The sequence below is a fragment of the Taudactylus pleione genome, unplaced genomic scaffold (genome assembly GCF_031769625.1).
Source record: "Taudactylus pleione unplaced genomic scaffold, aTauple2 ptg000619l, whole genome shotgun sequence".
In the NCBI taxonomy this organism is placed as follows: Eukaryota; Metazoa; Chordata; class Amphibia; order Anura; family Myobatrachidae; genus Taudactylus; species Taudactylus pleione.
The window spans coordinates 3681415-3695182 of record NW_028285021.1 but is presented as its reverse complement, the minus strand read 5'-3'; the positions used below and the strand labels follow the sequence as shown (position 1 = coordinate 3695182).

General features: G+C 47.2%; 1 protein-coding gene across 4 annotated transcripts in view; it reads right to left on the bottom strand.

The window, feature by feature from the left end:
* MYRF (myelin regulatory factor) overlaps positions 1-13768 on the bottom strand; it is a 188506-nt gene that overhangs the window by 88791 nt on the left and 85947 nt on the right. The gene's annotated exons all lie outside the window — the stretch shown is intronic.

The window sequence follows — 13768 nt, the reverse complement described above, 5'->3', positions numbered from 1 at the left end:
ACTTATGGCGATGGTCATAGATGCAATTGCATGATGCTAATAGTAATATCGCCACATGTACTAAAGTGTGAGTTATTTAAAATGGCGCTTAGGCAGCCATTCGCAAAATGGCATCTTGCGATCTCATTTCCAAGATGGCGTCTTGCGGCCAGTCGCAAAATAGTGTCGCTGCGATTCAATTTTAAACTGATCTTGTCTCAGCCAATAATCCAGCTTTGACAGTTGCATAGACTGCATTTGTGTATTCCAATGAGCACACAATTCTGTGAATTAGCAGCTCCACCATTTTGTGAGTGACAGCAATCTCATTCTGTGAGAGTGCTGAATCTGCAGTTAACCACAGGGTGTGATGGTATTCCATATATGTATTGCGCAAGGAACACGTCCTTTAAGGAGTCAGCCTTAATGATTGTAATTTCACTGCTTTTTGAAGTCTGAGTGGCAGAAAACTCCTGATCCGTTTAAGAGCATGCACACTGAGCTAGAAATAAGGGTCACACTGATTGGATAAATGCTCCGTAGATTTCTCTGATCTGATGTCATTATGCGTGCCCAGCTTAAGGTTGCTCAGAAAGTCTACCTGCTGATGCCAGTGAAGCTGCATCCAATGATGCAGTTGCTGGCTTTGGGACACCCCAAAAATGGAGGCAAAACGCAGGGGGCCTATCTATACTGGGTGCAGGGTGTGCGGTCCAGGGGGGGCCACACCACACACCCTACACCCATATCGGCTGGAGAGACGCTACACAAAACACCTGGAAAAATGGTAGATGCGGCAATTTTCCCGGCGTTCTGCGCATGCGCATTAGTGAAATCGCCGTGAAAATGGATGCCACGCCATTTTCCCGATGACCTGCGCATGCGCAATAGAATCTGGGCACAGACTAGAGCCTACCGTCTACCGTCTGAGGCCGTCAGTGCACGACGGCCGCCAGAGAGAGAAGAGGGGGCCCCAGATAGGGAGTGAGCATGGGCCCCCACCTCTCTTAATACGCCCCTGATGAAATGCCTCCACTTTCTGAAACACGCCCCCTTCCTGCTCCAAAATGACTGCACCCTGTCAATAAGACTGAGACTTCCCCTCACTGTGACAGGAGCCGCAGCAGCTTCGTGGCACATACGCACTGCATACATGGTCCCTAAACAACGGTCAATAGCGACCGGAGGCCTAATTTAGAGATGTATGGAAAGTCCGATGTTCACGTACATCTCCGATTATTTGAGAGCTGCACATGCACAGAAGTCACAACACTATGGCCCTGACTCAGAGCCGGACGCTCTGACAGAGCGCTCGCTCTGAATCAGGGCCGTCCTTCTTAATTTTTAGAGCGGCCTCCTGGCCGCTCGTATAGCTGTGGGTGACCACCCACAGCTATAGCGAGTGGCCAGGAAGATGGTCACGATGGTCAAGACCATCGCGACCATCGGGCTTGTGACGGGACCCTTGTGGTAGGGTCTCGTTGCCGCAAGCACTAGAGTGCTTTCGGCTCTATCAGAGCCGAAGGCACTCCCACTGACATCACTTGTGATGTCAGTGGGGACGGCCCCAGATGGTAGGCGTTCCCATGGGAACGCCTCCATCTGGGCAGCCACGCCCCCGGCACGCCCACCAAAGGGGGCGAGCTGTCACTCCCCATCGACAGCACGCCCCCTTTGGTACGAGACCCGGAGCGACGGCTTGCCCGTCGCTATCCGGGTCTCGCGCATGTGCACAATGGAGCCGGTTCCATCATGCGCATGCGCACTAGGCCAACATCGACCCGCTTGCGAGCGCTCACGAGCGGGTCTGAATCTGGCCCTATGTTTCTGCAGATTTCGTCTTGTGACATCGCTTGCAGTGTCCTGGACACTGCAGCCTGATTGACAAGATGCAGGTGTTCCGGGTGGAGCCAGGGACCATTTCCCAAACCGGAGGTGTGTCGTCTCTGTTTTGTGGGAGTGCCGAGGACAGTGATCTTGCAACGCAGATTTACTGGCCTCGCCGGCGAAAATGAGGAGGCCATTTTGAGTAGCCTTAGGCTCACTCAGATGGCCGGTGCGGAGACCGATGGTGGCGATGTAGATCCGAAGCTGCGTCTTCGGGCACAGCCCTCGGATCTGAAATGCCAGCAGTAAGCATCTTGTTACACTGGACGCCTCCTGCGGCATTAGCATAATTTCCCACAGCAGTGCTATTTGCGTTTATCTCTGAATCAGGCACCGAATCTGGACTGCATCCCAGGCTGAATAAGCCCCATAGTTGTAAGAGACTAGTCGGTGCCAGGTCTGGAATTACAAGATGACATACTTTACATGGGGCTTTACTGCCCTTTGAATAACATTTTTACACACATATGTTGGCAGGGGATAATCCAGTCATCTGTCCCTTTAACCAGCCCAGGCTGATTCATGGAGCTTGCATGTGAATCAGCCTGGAGAGTTCCACAGTTTTTTTTTTTTTTTTTTTACATTGTATCCAGTGACGGCAGATGTGTTCCTCCTCCTTCCCCTATAAATATAGGTTGTAGATTTATTATTTAAACCTCCCACCCAAAAATACTCCCAGGGGAGTTAAACACTACTCCACGGTCTGGCTCCCCATTTAGTCCAAAATTGGCTCAGGCGCTGCAGTGCATCATCAAATTTACATACACATTTATTTAAATGACCAGTTTTTGCTGCACTTTATATTTTTGCATATTATATATGTGTTGCCATTTGTTCTTTGCACGTGCAATTTATGTACATGGTATGTACCATTGTGCTTTTTACGTGCAGATTATGTGTGTTGCACCGATATTTGTTATAAGAATTTGTCTTTGGAAATAACGAATTTATATAAAAAAATAAAAATTTACCAGCTTTAAAATACTTTATTTTTTATTTTATTTTTTTTTAACCCATTCACTGCCACAGCACTGGATATTAATGCCTCCAGTGCTGTGGCAATAATCTGCTACACGTGGTGGGGAACCGGACACTAAAAATTGTGTTTATTACGATTATGATGTCTATTTCTCAAAGGGAGTAGATGCTTAAATCCAGCTAAAATGTTTTCACCTAATCTAGGAATTCTCCCTATTATCAATGCTTACAGGATGGGATCGCTGTGCCGGGTATTGTGCACATGTATCTAATACAACGGTGGTACATAGAAAAAAAAAATGCTTTCTTTTTATTTTTTTAAAGATCTGTACCTGAAAACCTGAATCCAAGCTCCAAGAACAGTGCGCATATGTGAGCAGGCAATCCCAAATCACGTATATGCAAAATGGACCCATACTGTTCAGCAATGCGCTAAGGACCTCATTCAGAGCCACTCACAAAATTCGAGGGCTCTCTTTGAATGAGGGGGGGCCGCATGTCAAAAAAGATCCGGCCTCCTGGCCACTCACTAGGCTGTGGGTTACCACCCACAGCCTTAGCGAGTGACCAAGTTGATGGATGCGATGGTCGGGACCATCGCGACCATCGGGGCTTGCGACGAGACCCTTGAGGTAGGGTCTCGTCTGCGCGCAAGCCCCAGAGTGGTGATGTCAGTGGGGCCGCCCACAACGGCAGGCGTTCGCTTGAGAACGCCTTCGTTTGTAAAACCACCCCCCCGCCACGCCTACAAAACGGGGCGAGCTGTCGATCAACATCGACAGCCGCCTCTTTTGTAGTGAGCCCCGGAGCAAGAGAATTTCTCTCTCGTTCCGGGGCTTGCGCACACGCAGTGCGGCCGCTGTGCATGCGCACAGCCAAACATCGACCCGCTTGCGAGCGGGTCTGAATGAGACCCTAAGTCTGTGCTTACTGCTCCTGGCCAACACTGCCAGGAAGCTGTGCATCACATTGCCAGGGAGCTGTGCATCTCGTTGCCAGGGAGCAGTGCATCGCCTTGCCAGGGAGCAGTGCATCGCCTTGCCAGGGAGCTGTGCATCCCCTTGCCAGGGAGCTGTGCATCACATTGCCAGGGAGCTGTGCATCACATTGCCAGGGAGCTGTGCATCACATTGCCAGGGAGCTGTGCATCACATTGCCAGGGAGCTGTGCATCACATTGCCAGGGAGCTGTGCATCACATCGCCAGGGAGCCGTGCATCACATTGCCAAAACTATTGTTTTCTATTTTAAATATCCCAGAAAAAAAAAAAAGGTTTTCAAACGCCACAATAATCAATAACAAAATACAGAGGGCACATTACATATAATTTTCTGAGGAGACTATGAGGAAATAAAATGTGTCTGCAGGCACCCTTGCAGGACATGCTGTGACATTACTGTTGCATAATGTGTTACTTATAAGGGGCATTACTGTGGCATAATGTGTTATAAGGGGCATTACTATGTGGCATAATGTGTTGTAAGGAGAATTACTGTATGACAAAATGTGTAAGGGGCATTACTGTGTCACAAAACCACACACAGGTTTTTATTTGTCACATTTTTTTTATTTATTTATTTTTTTTGGGGGGGGGGGCGCCACATTGCTGCCTTGCCCCGGGTTACTAGTTTCGACAGGGCATACTTGCCAACTCTCTCTGATTGTCAGGGAAACTTCCTGAAACAGCAGTAATCTCCCTGACTCCCTGAAGAGTCTAGCAATCTCCCAGATTGCACCTTATCCCCATTATGTGGCTGTTATATAAAATAAAACTCAGAGATATATACATTCAAATGGGATCATTAGTATAATTTCCCTGCATTGGTTATAAGGCACAATAGGCCTGATTCAGAGCCGTTCGCTATTTGTGGTCGCTCGTTTAAAAACAAGGGGTGGCTATTCAAATGATCCGTACGCACATTGCAGTCTGTTCACACCTCTAAGTCTGAACGAGCGAGCAAAACATACGCTCGTTTATTTGTTAAAAACGCCCCCTGGCCGCTCGCATCCTACGTCATGTCCGCTATTTATTAGATTAATCGAGTACATCGACCAGCGTATGAACTGCTCGCTATTCTTGTGGTTGGTGTTTGCTACCGCAAATTTGCGAGCAGTTCTGGCTATAAAATAACCCAGTGACGTGTTCAATGACGCTGCTGTTTTAAATATACACACCCATAAAACGCCCGTTTTGACCTTTAAGCACGCCTGCGTTCGGATCTCCACTCCCCATTTTCAAGCTCCTTCCCCTGTTACCACCCACATACGCCTCATTCTGTCACTCAAAATAGCAGGTCCTCGCTATATTGCGTACCAACGATTTTCGGCCGCACTGACTGGTTCGCGCATGCGTACTAAAAACCGTACGCATGCGCAGATGTGCAAACATCGCTCGGAACGAGCGTACTGCCGCTAACGAGCGGCTCTGAATGAGGGCCAATGATCCCTATGGCTACATGCATTTTCTGAAAAGTATCAGGCCTCATTCAGAGGTGGACGGAGGATGCAAGCGGTCGCTCAGAAACTGGACGGCCGCTTGCATCCTGACCGCCTGCCTCTGTTTCAGTCGTTAGGCTGTGGGTTTACACCCACAGCTCTAACGACCGCTAGGGTGATGGTCGCGATGGTCAGAGACCATCGCGACCATCGGGGCTTACGACGAGACCCTAGGGTAGGGTCTCACTTGTCGTAAGCCCCGGAGAGCTTCTGGCTCTGTCAGAGCCGGAAGCTCTCCATTGACATCACTAGTGATGTCAGTAGGGCCTCCCCCAAACGGTAGGCGTTCCCATGGGAACGCCTCCGTTTGGGCTGCCACCCCCCCGGCCCACCTTTGGAAAGAGACCCGCTACGACCGGCGCTGTCGGTCGTAGCGGGTCTCACGCATGCGCACGAAGGAGCCAGCTCCCTCGTACGCATGCGCACTTGACAAACATCGAGGCGGCCGTGCGGTCGTAGACCGTACGGCCGCCTCTGAATGAAGGCCATAGTACCCAACCATGACACAATTACCTGTGGGTGAGGAAACGCATTAGTCAGCCTTCCACACAGCTGCCAGATACCTGAGTATGTATGTTACTGCAATCACAGCTGTGATCCTGTACACAGCTGCCAGATACCTGAGTATGTATGTTACTGCAATCACAAACAAAACAAACAACAAAAGCAGTTTTGCATAGTGTTGTAGTATACCAGTTTAATAGTTCTATTTATTAACAAATAAAAAATCTCAATGTGAAAACAGACTTCTCCCTATCTATGAAATGGTTACCACCATCGGAATACTCAACCAGAGAACATTTTTTCCAGGGTTTGTCCGATAAAATCTTACTCAACATGTCAAGATGGCAATATCACAGAACACTGATAAATGCGTTCATTCTATTCTAAAGTCTACCAAATAGGGGGCCCGAGTGGCAACGGTGCTGAATCTATTGGTCGGCAGCCAGGGAACAGATATGGAGCCGGCCACGAGCCAATCACAGTTCGTGGAGCAGCAGCCAATCAGTAGCGGCCGCTTCCGATTGGCTGCCGTTCCGTGAGCTGTGATTGGCTCACGGCAGGCTCAGTATTTCAAAAGCCGCCATCGCCAATGCTCTTTCTTCTCTCTGGCTGCCGTCCAGTGCATTCCGCATTGCTGCCAGCTTGCCACCAGGACCCAAGAGAGACTGGAGTCCTGGCAATCCCCCTTAATGGCGGCCCTTGGCACCATGGCCCTGATTCTGAGCCACTCGCTCTGAATCAGGGCGACAGCTTTTTTTTTTAAAAAAAAACGGCTAAGCTGTGGGTGACCACCCACAGCTTTTGCGAGCGGCCAGGTGATGGTCGCAACCATCGGGCTTGCGACGAGACCCTTGTGGTAGGATCTCGTCTGCCGCAGGCCCCAGTGAGCTTCCGGCTCTAAAAGAGCCGGAAGTTCACTACTGACATCACTCGTGATATCAGTAGGGCCGCCCTTGAACGGCAGGCGCCCCATGTGCGCAGCCGGTAAGTGATGGGGGGGGAGAGGTGCTTTGGGTCCGCATTCACTTGAATAGGATAGGCTACATAGCAGTCTGTGCACAGGGCACACAGTGACATTGGTGTGAGTGGTGGGTTAAAGTGCTGCTTTCACCAGCCTGTAGAGCGCTGCTGTTTACGTGGGCCACTCCCGCGACAGGGCCCATATGCAAAGCAATACAATTAAAGCACCTCAAATAAAAATTCTGTATAAGTATATAACAGGATTTGGATGCAGTATACTGTATAAAATATAGCAAGTCTCAGGTATGCAGTATACTGTATAAGAATATAACAGGGCATAGGTGTCAGTGTACAATTGAAAGGACTCAGAGATGCAGTACATTACACTGTATTAGAATGTAATACTATTGGTAGCATTGTGGTAAAAGGTTGGAGCTAGTAGTGGGACAGTATGTAGTGCTAGAATGTTAGATTACAGAGGGGTACAGTATACTGTGCTACAACTGAAGTGTATTGAGGAGTACAGCATGTGAGATTAACTAGGGGTGCAGAATACTGTGTCAGAATTACAAATGACCGAGTGGTACAGTAAATTGAGATAAAATATTACATTGTGTAGTGGTGCAGTCTTAGGCAGGGATGCATCTCAATCATACAAAAGCAGTGTATATAAGTATATTAGTAATATGTCATACACAATGGCAGGGAAGGGCTGTATAGGAGTTAGCAGGAACTCATCTGTTTTCATGAAACGCCGGCAGATCTGTTTCTCTTAACTGTCAACCTTTCATTCCTTCTTCACAATCTTTCTGAGCTCTTTATGGGCTGCCAGCCATGCACAGGCATAGTAATAACAAAGCTATTTGATTAACCTGTTGTATTATGTGAGTGATATATGGCATCTGCCACTCTCCATCTAGTTTGCAAAATCAGTGTAATAATTACCCATGTCATACAGGCTCTATATCCAGGCCCATGAACATACTCTGTCACACTGGAAGTATCCATTAGTTCAGCTTCCTTGTGCAACAGAAGCGAGGAGGGACTGTACCTGTCTGTGTCCCCCTATAGATCACTAGTAAAAGTGCCTCTTAGAACGTTACCAGTGCCCTGGCAGCTTTGGCAGTCTCATATCTCTTAATCATGAGTAATCCCAATGCAGTCACCTCTTAGAAGCAGCTCAACCCACCCTGGAACCCCTTAACAAGAAGCAGATGTGTGAATGCGAGAGGGGAGCAGGGTCAAGCATTTTAATGAGCCGAGGAGTAGTGGTGAGAAGGAGGGTTCTGCCTCCCCTTATTAGGATATTTAGGATTCTTTTGTTTCAACATCAGACAAGAACTAGACATCAAATAATAATAAAAAATAATGATACATCCTATAGGAATGAGAGGAGATAACAGCGATTACAATTGTAAAAGTTTTATCAGATATAAAGTGTGTACTGTAGGTCTTTTGCACTATTGTATCGTTATGTTTGCACTGGTTTCTGTTTATATACTATGTAAGACGCTGCAGACCCTGGCCCTCATTCAGAGGCGTTCGCAAGAAGAATGAGGGCGACCGCTTGATTTTTGTAGTGCGGCCTCCTGGTCGCTAGCTAAGATGTGGGTTACCACCCACAGCTTTAGCGAACGACCAGGGTGATGGTTGTGATGGTCAAGACCATCGGGACCTGCGACGAGACCCTAAGTTTGGGTCTTGGCAACCGCAAGCCCCAAGGAGCTTCCTGCTCTGATCGAGGTGCTGATGTCAGTGCGGCCACCCACAAAACGGCAGGCGTTCCGTCAGGAATGCCTCCGTTTGTGTAGCCACCCCCCGCACTGCCTACAAAACGGGGCAAGCTGTCGATCAACATCGACAGCCGCCCCTTTTGTATTGAGCTCCGGAGCGAGAGAATTTCTCTCTCGCTCCAGGGCTTGCGCACGCGCAGTGCGTGCGCAGGGCTTTAACATCGACCCGATTGCGAGCGCTCAGCGCTTGCGACCATGTCTGAATGAGACCCTCTTTGTGGTGCCATCAAAATAAAGGTTAATAACATTAATAATAGTTAATGATAATAATAACTTAATGATAACGACAATATACTGAGAAAAACAGAAAGGGTGTTACGTAACAAGTTTCAAGATTGCAAATCCGGTGTGATTTCAGGGACTGTTAGCTGCTAATTTTAAAGCGGCTATCAGTTATAAGGCTGACTTTGGAGCTGATTCAGAGCCGCTCGCAAGAGCTGTGCGCTCACAAGTGGCCCGATGGTTTGCGAATGCGCATGCGCACGCTACGTTCTGCGCGTGCGTGAACTACTCTGTGCGATCGCAGCCCGCTCGCTCTCCCAGCAAAGAAAGCCCAGTGTAATGAGTGACAGGAGAGGCCGTTTGTGGGTGGTAACAGGGACAGGACACTAATAACGGGGGTGTGGAGGTGCGAACGCAGGCGTGCCTGAGTGTTTCAACGCCGTTTCTAAGGCGTGCATAATTAACAGGCAGCGTCATAGTACACGTCACATGCCTTTTTTTTACACTGAAGTCCTCGCAGTGCTTGCAGCAGAGTAAGGCAACCACAAGCGCTGCGATCGCTACCAATGGTCTTCGATCTACCAATGTTTTAATACACTTCCTGGAGATGACGTGCGCTAGTGGGCATCTCAACGTACGCTAATGGGTGTCTACATACACAGAGTGAACGCTCACCCAGCCAAAGTGGGTGTGCTAATGCCTTTCCGAGCGAGAGCCTGCCATGGCGTCACTTTGCCGAATTTGCATACGCTGGATGCGAGTGATCGCATCTAGCGAGCGGCTCTGAATGAGCTCCTTTGTCTTATAACTGATTGCTTCTATAAATTTAGCAGCCAACTCACCAAAATTACTCCGGTTCCATCATCTCAAAACCCCCAAAATATGACTCACATTTCTAACTAGGTATCAGATTTATCAACGAGTGATATTCTTGTTCACTAATCTTAAATGGTGCCCCAACCAATCAGCAACTAAATCTACGGGGTATATTTACTAAGGTGCGGGTTTTTAGAAGTGGTTTTGTTGCCCATAGCAACCAATCAGATTCTACTTAACATTTATCTAGCACCTTCTAGAAGGTAATAGCTAGAATCTGATTGGTTGCTATGAGCAACAAAACCACTTCTAAAAACCCGCACCTTAGTAAATATACCCCTTCAAGTGTTTGAAAAATGACAGGAGCTGGTTGGAGCACCATTTAAGATTAGTGAATGTGTGTTAACAAGAATATCCCTCGTTTATAAATTTGGGCCTTCATTTTTATTCTTTTACTTTTATCTCATCTACTGTGTTGGTCAGGGATCCTCAAGCAACTAACACAAGAGCAGAATGCAGTGCACCATTTATTAAAGAGCTTGTCCACCAGTGACGAAACTGATCCCCTATGAACTACTCCACAGGTATCACATTGTTGGTGACTAAACCCCTGGGACTACACCTTCATAGAATCCTACTCATCCACGATGTGAAGGCGCATATCCACTACACAACAAAAATTAACGATTAAGACATCGTAATCGTTCATTAATCGTGCAGTGAATATGCCGGCAACGACCAGCGATGCGCGCTCCCGCTGGTCGTTGTTGGCATCTGTCATCGCCTGAACATGCAGGGCCAACCTGCCGATATCGTCAGGTTGTGTATGTTCGGGGATGAGGGAGGGTGTCTGCACTGAACGACATACCATTCAGTGTGGGCACATTATCCACTGCACGGTATGATGAACGATTGAATGATTATGATGTAATTGTACAGTTGTTCTACATTCATGTAGTGGATATGTGCCTTTAGACAAAGTGGAGGAGGAACAGAGACCCTGTGGTGATAGAGCCGGCACTGGGTTTCAATAAACTAAAGACTGGGGGGAAGTACTGAACTTAGCACCTGATTGGATAGGTCCAGTGACAGTCCAATCAGCTGTCATTTTCAAATCACAACTCACAATCTATCTGTTAAATGCGCAAGAAGGACTTCAGCCATAAAGGAGATAATTATCTCCAAACAGCATGGAACCCTGTTTGAGATCAGATGATGATGGGAGTTGAAGTTCTCTTTATAAAGTGTAATTGTGGATAAATAATGAATAATAATTATTTACTACTAGTATACTGGATGAATGCCAGGTAGATGGGTCTCACTTCTCCCCCTCCCATGTCCCCACACCTTTACTTACCCTGGCCTTTGGTGTATGTCCCTGCTCCTACAGGTCAATTCTCAGAACATGCCTTCCTTAATTATTGTATAAATTAACATTGCCACATACTTCTTCCAATACACTTTCAATGAGGCAATGCTTCCTTGAAGTAATCATGCAGTATTTATTAGAAGTATTAACCTCATTATTTTACGATGAACATTCTGAGTAATATATGGGGAGAGAACATTCAGCACAGAAAGAGCTACAATACAGCATATCTGCATTCAATAATATGAGTGAAAGCTGCCATATAAATAGTGGTTTCAATGTAAAAGATATTTGTCTATAGACTCTGATGAGACAGTGCCCCTAGTGGTCATACGTGCAGTAGAAAACTGGTAACATGGTTGCATGACTTTGTCGCAAAAGGATTTTTTAAATAGAAAACTTGCACCATAATGTAGTGTTTCAATTTAAAACAATTCCCACCCTTTCAGTATCAGGAAGACAGAAGCAATACACCCGCAATACTTTAAGTAAGGGCTCTATGTACTAAGCTTTGGAGAGAGGTAAAGTGGATGGAGATAAAGGGCCAACCAATCAGCTCCTAACTGTCACTTTACAGACTGTGTTTGACAAAAGACAGTTAGGAGCTGATTGGTTGGTACTTTATCCCCGTCCACTTTAGCTCTCTCCGTGGCTTAGTACATGGTCCCCTCAGTGCGTTCCAACTAAATAAATAAAAAGGGGAATGCTTTTATGTTTATATCTATGTGATGTAGGTCAAAAATAAAAAAAAAATATGTAAAAATAAAATAATATATCAAAATAAATGTAAAACCTCAAAACCTGTTGGCTCACCAAAAAGGAATAGAAAATGGCATCTGGCCCAATGGATAATAATTAAATAGTCCTGCTGAAAGTCATAGCTAACTTTTTATATTGATAATTGATTCTAAAGACAAAAAAAAAACAGCAAACGTATTTAATCCCTTGTACAAACTCAGAAAAGACAAATAAAGGGGACCAGGTTGGGAGGTACTATAGGTTCTGTGACATTATGGACTGACCAGTGTCTCACAGGAGGGCCGGTTCCCATGGATATGCTCAACACATTATGACATTGTGCTTAAAAATGCTGTGCCTGCACATTCCACCGTCACCCTGTCCCCCAAACACCCCCCCAATCCCTGCTCTAATCTCATCCCTAACTCCCCCTTCACTTAATGTGTTTATATTACGCTCCATGTCCACAGGCTCAGACGCTTTAGACCAGAAATATTAAGAAGCTACAGAGAGATTTCTATACAAACAACTGGTAAGAACCTAGGGCATACTTGCCGGCATTCAGCTCCCTCCTTCCAGGAGGGAGCTGAATGCCTGCAAACAGTGGAGGGAGTGGCCGGGCAATGGGTCTGTGTTGGGGGCAGAGCTGCACAAACGCGTCATCGTGGCCCCGCCCCCTCCTCACAATGCCGAAAATAAAGGCATTGTGAAGCAGGGGGCGGAGCCACAAATACGCGATTCAGCGCAAATCGAGTTATCTGGCCCCCCGCTGCGGGGGTTTGTAGTAGGTAGTCGGGGGGGGGGAGCAGGCGGCAGCCGGGAGGCTTACCTGCCTTTCCAGGGGGTCGGGAGCGGCACCCGATATTCTGGAGGCTCCCACCCAAATCAGGAGGGTAGGCAAGCCTGACCTAGGGCTTGATTCAGATTTGGGAATAGAGTAAGAAATAGCAAGTAACTGTGCATCTTGGGAAATCCCTGTTGCACTGCAGGTGGGGCACATGTAAAATGTGCAGAGAGATATTGATTTGGGAGGGGTATGTCCTAACTAACATCTAAATTGCAGTGTAAAAATAAAGCTGTCCAGCATTTGTGGACTACATAGAAAAGCAGCCAGTATTTACCCCACATGCAAAAATAAGTGATGTATTTGCACCCATTGCATTGCAACATAGCATACTTGCCTACCATTTTTTTCTCCCGGAGAGGAGAATCAAGTGGGTTGCGACGGGGGACAGGCCCTGACTGTTTGCGTCATTAAGCCCCACCCCCTTCGCTGTAAATTGCCACGATTGGTGCAAAATTAAATAGGGGCAGGGCTAAATGACGTGATTCATGAATAATCGCGTCATTAAGTCCCGCCCCTTCATGGACCCGCGATCGCTGCGGGAATTCTCCCCATTCTGCCCACTTCACTAGGAAGTTCCTACCCTTCCGGGGGGGCGGGGGCTTACCCAAAAAAATCTGGAGCTTTTGCGAATTCCGGGAGGGTAGGCATGTATGTAACATTGTTTGTCCAGGTACAGAGTTACTTGCTTTATCTTACTCTATTCCCAAATCTGAATCAGTCCCCTAGTCTGTAGGGGGAAGGGATGAGACTCGGAGAAGGCGAGATTCCTTGCTGTGGCTTCCCCATCCATTCTAGCCCAAATTGTCATTTCTAGGCACTCCCAATATCACACACAGCAACAGCAGCACATGCTCTGCTGTCAGCAACAGGACTAGCTTACAGGATCACCACCCAGGCAAGCCTCAGACAAGCCTTGTTCACATGTCATTTGATGGATTACCCAGGTTTCTGCAGTGAAAAAGCTGTGATATGGAAAAGGAGTGAGAAAAATAATTGATCCTGTAGAGGCCATAGAGACATCACAAATAAATGAAGCTTATGTATTTATTAACATTTATTTATTTATATGGCGCAAGCATATGTCATTTGCTTTTTACCGTTGGGAAATAAGGGAATGGGTATGAAATACCGCCGGCCGCATGTCCGGCGGTTCGATTCCCGTCATCGGCAGCCCGACAT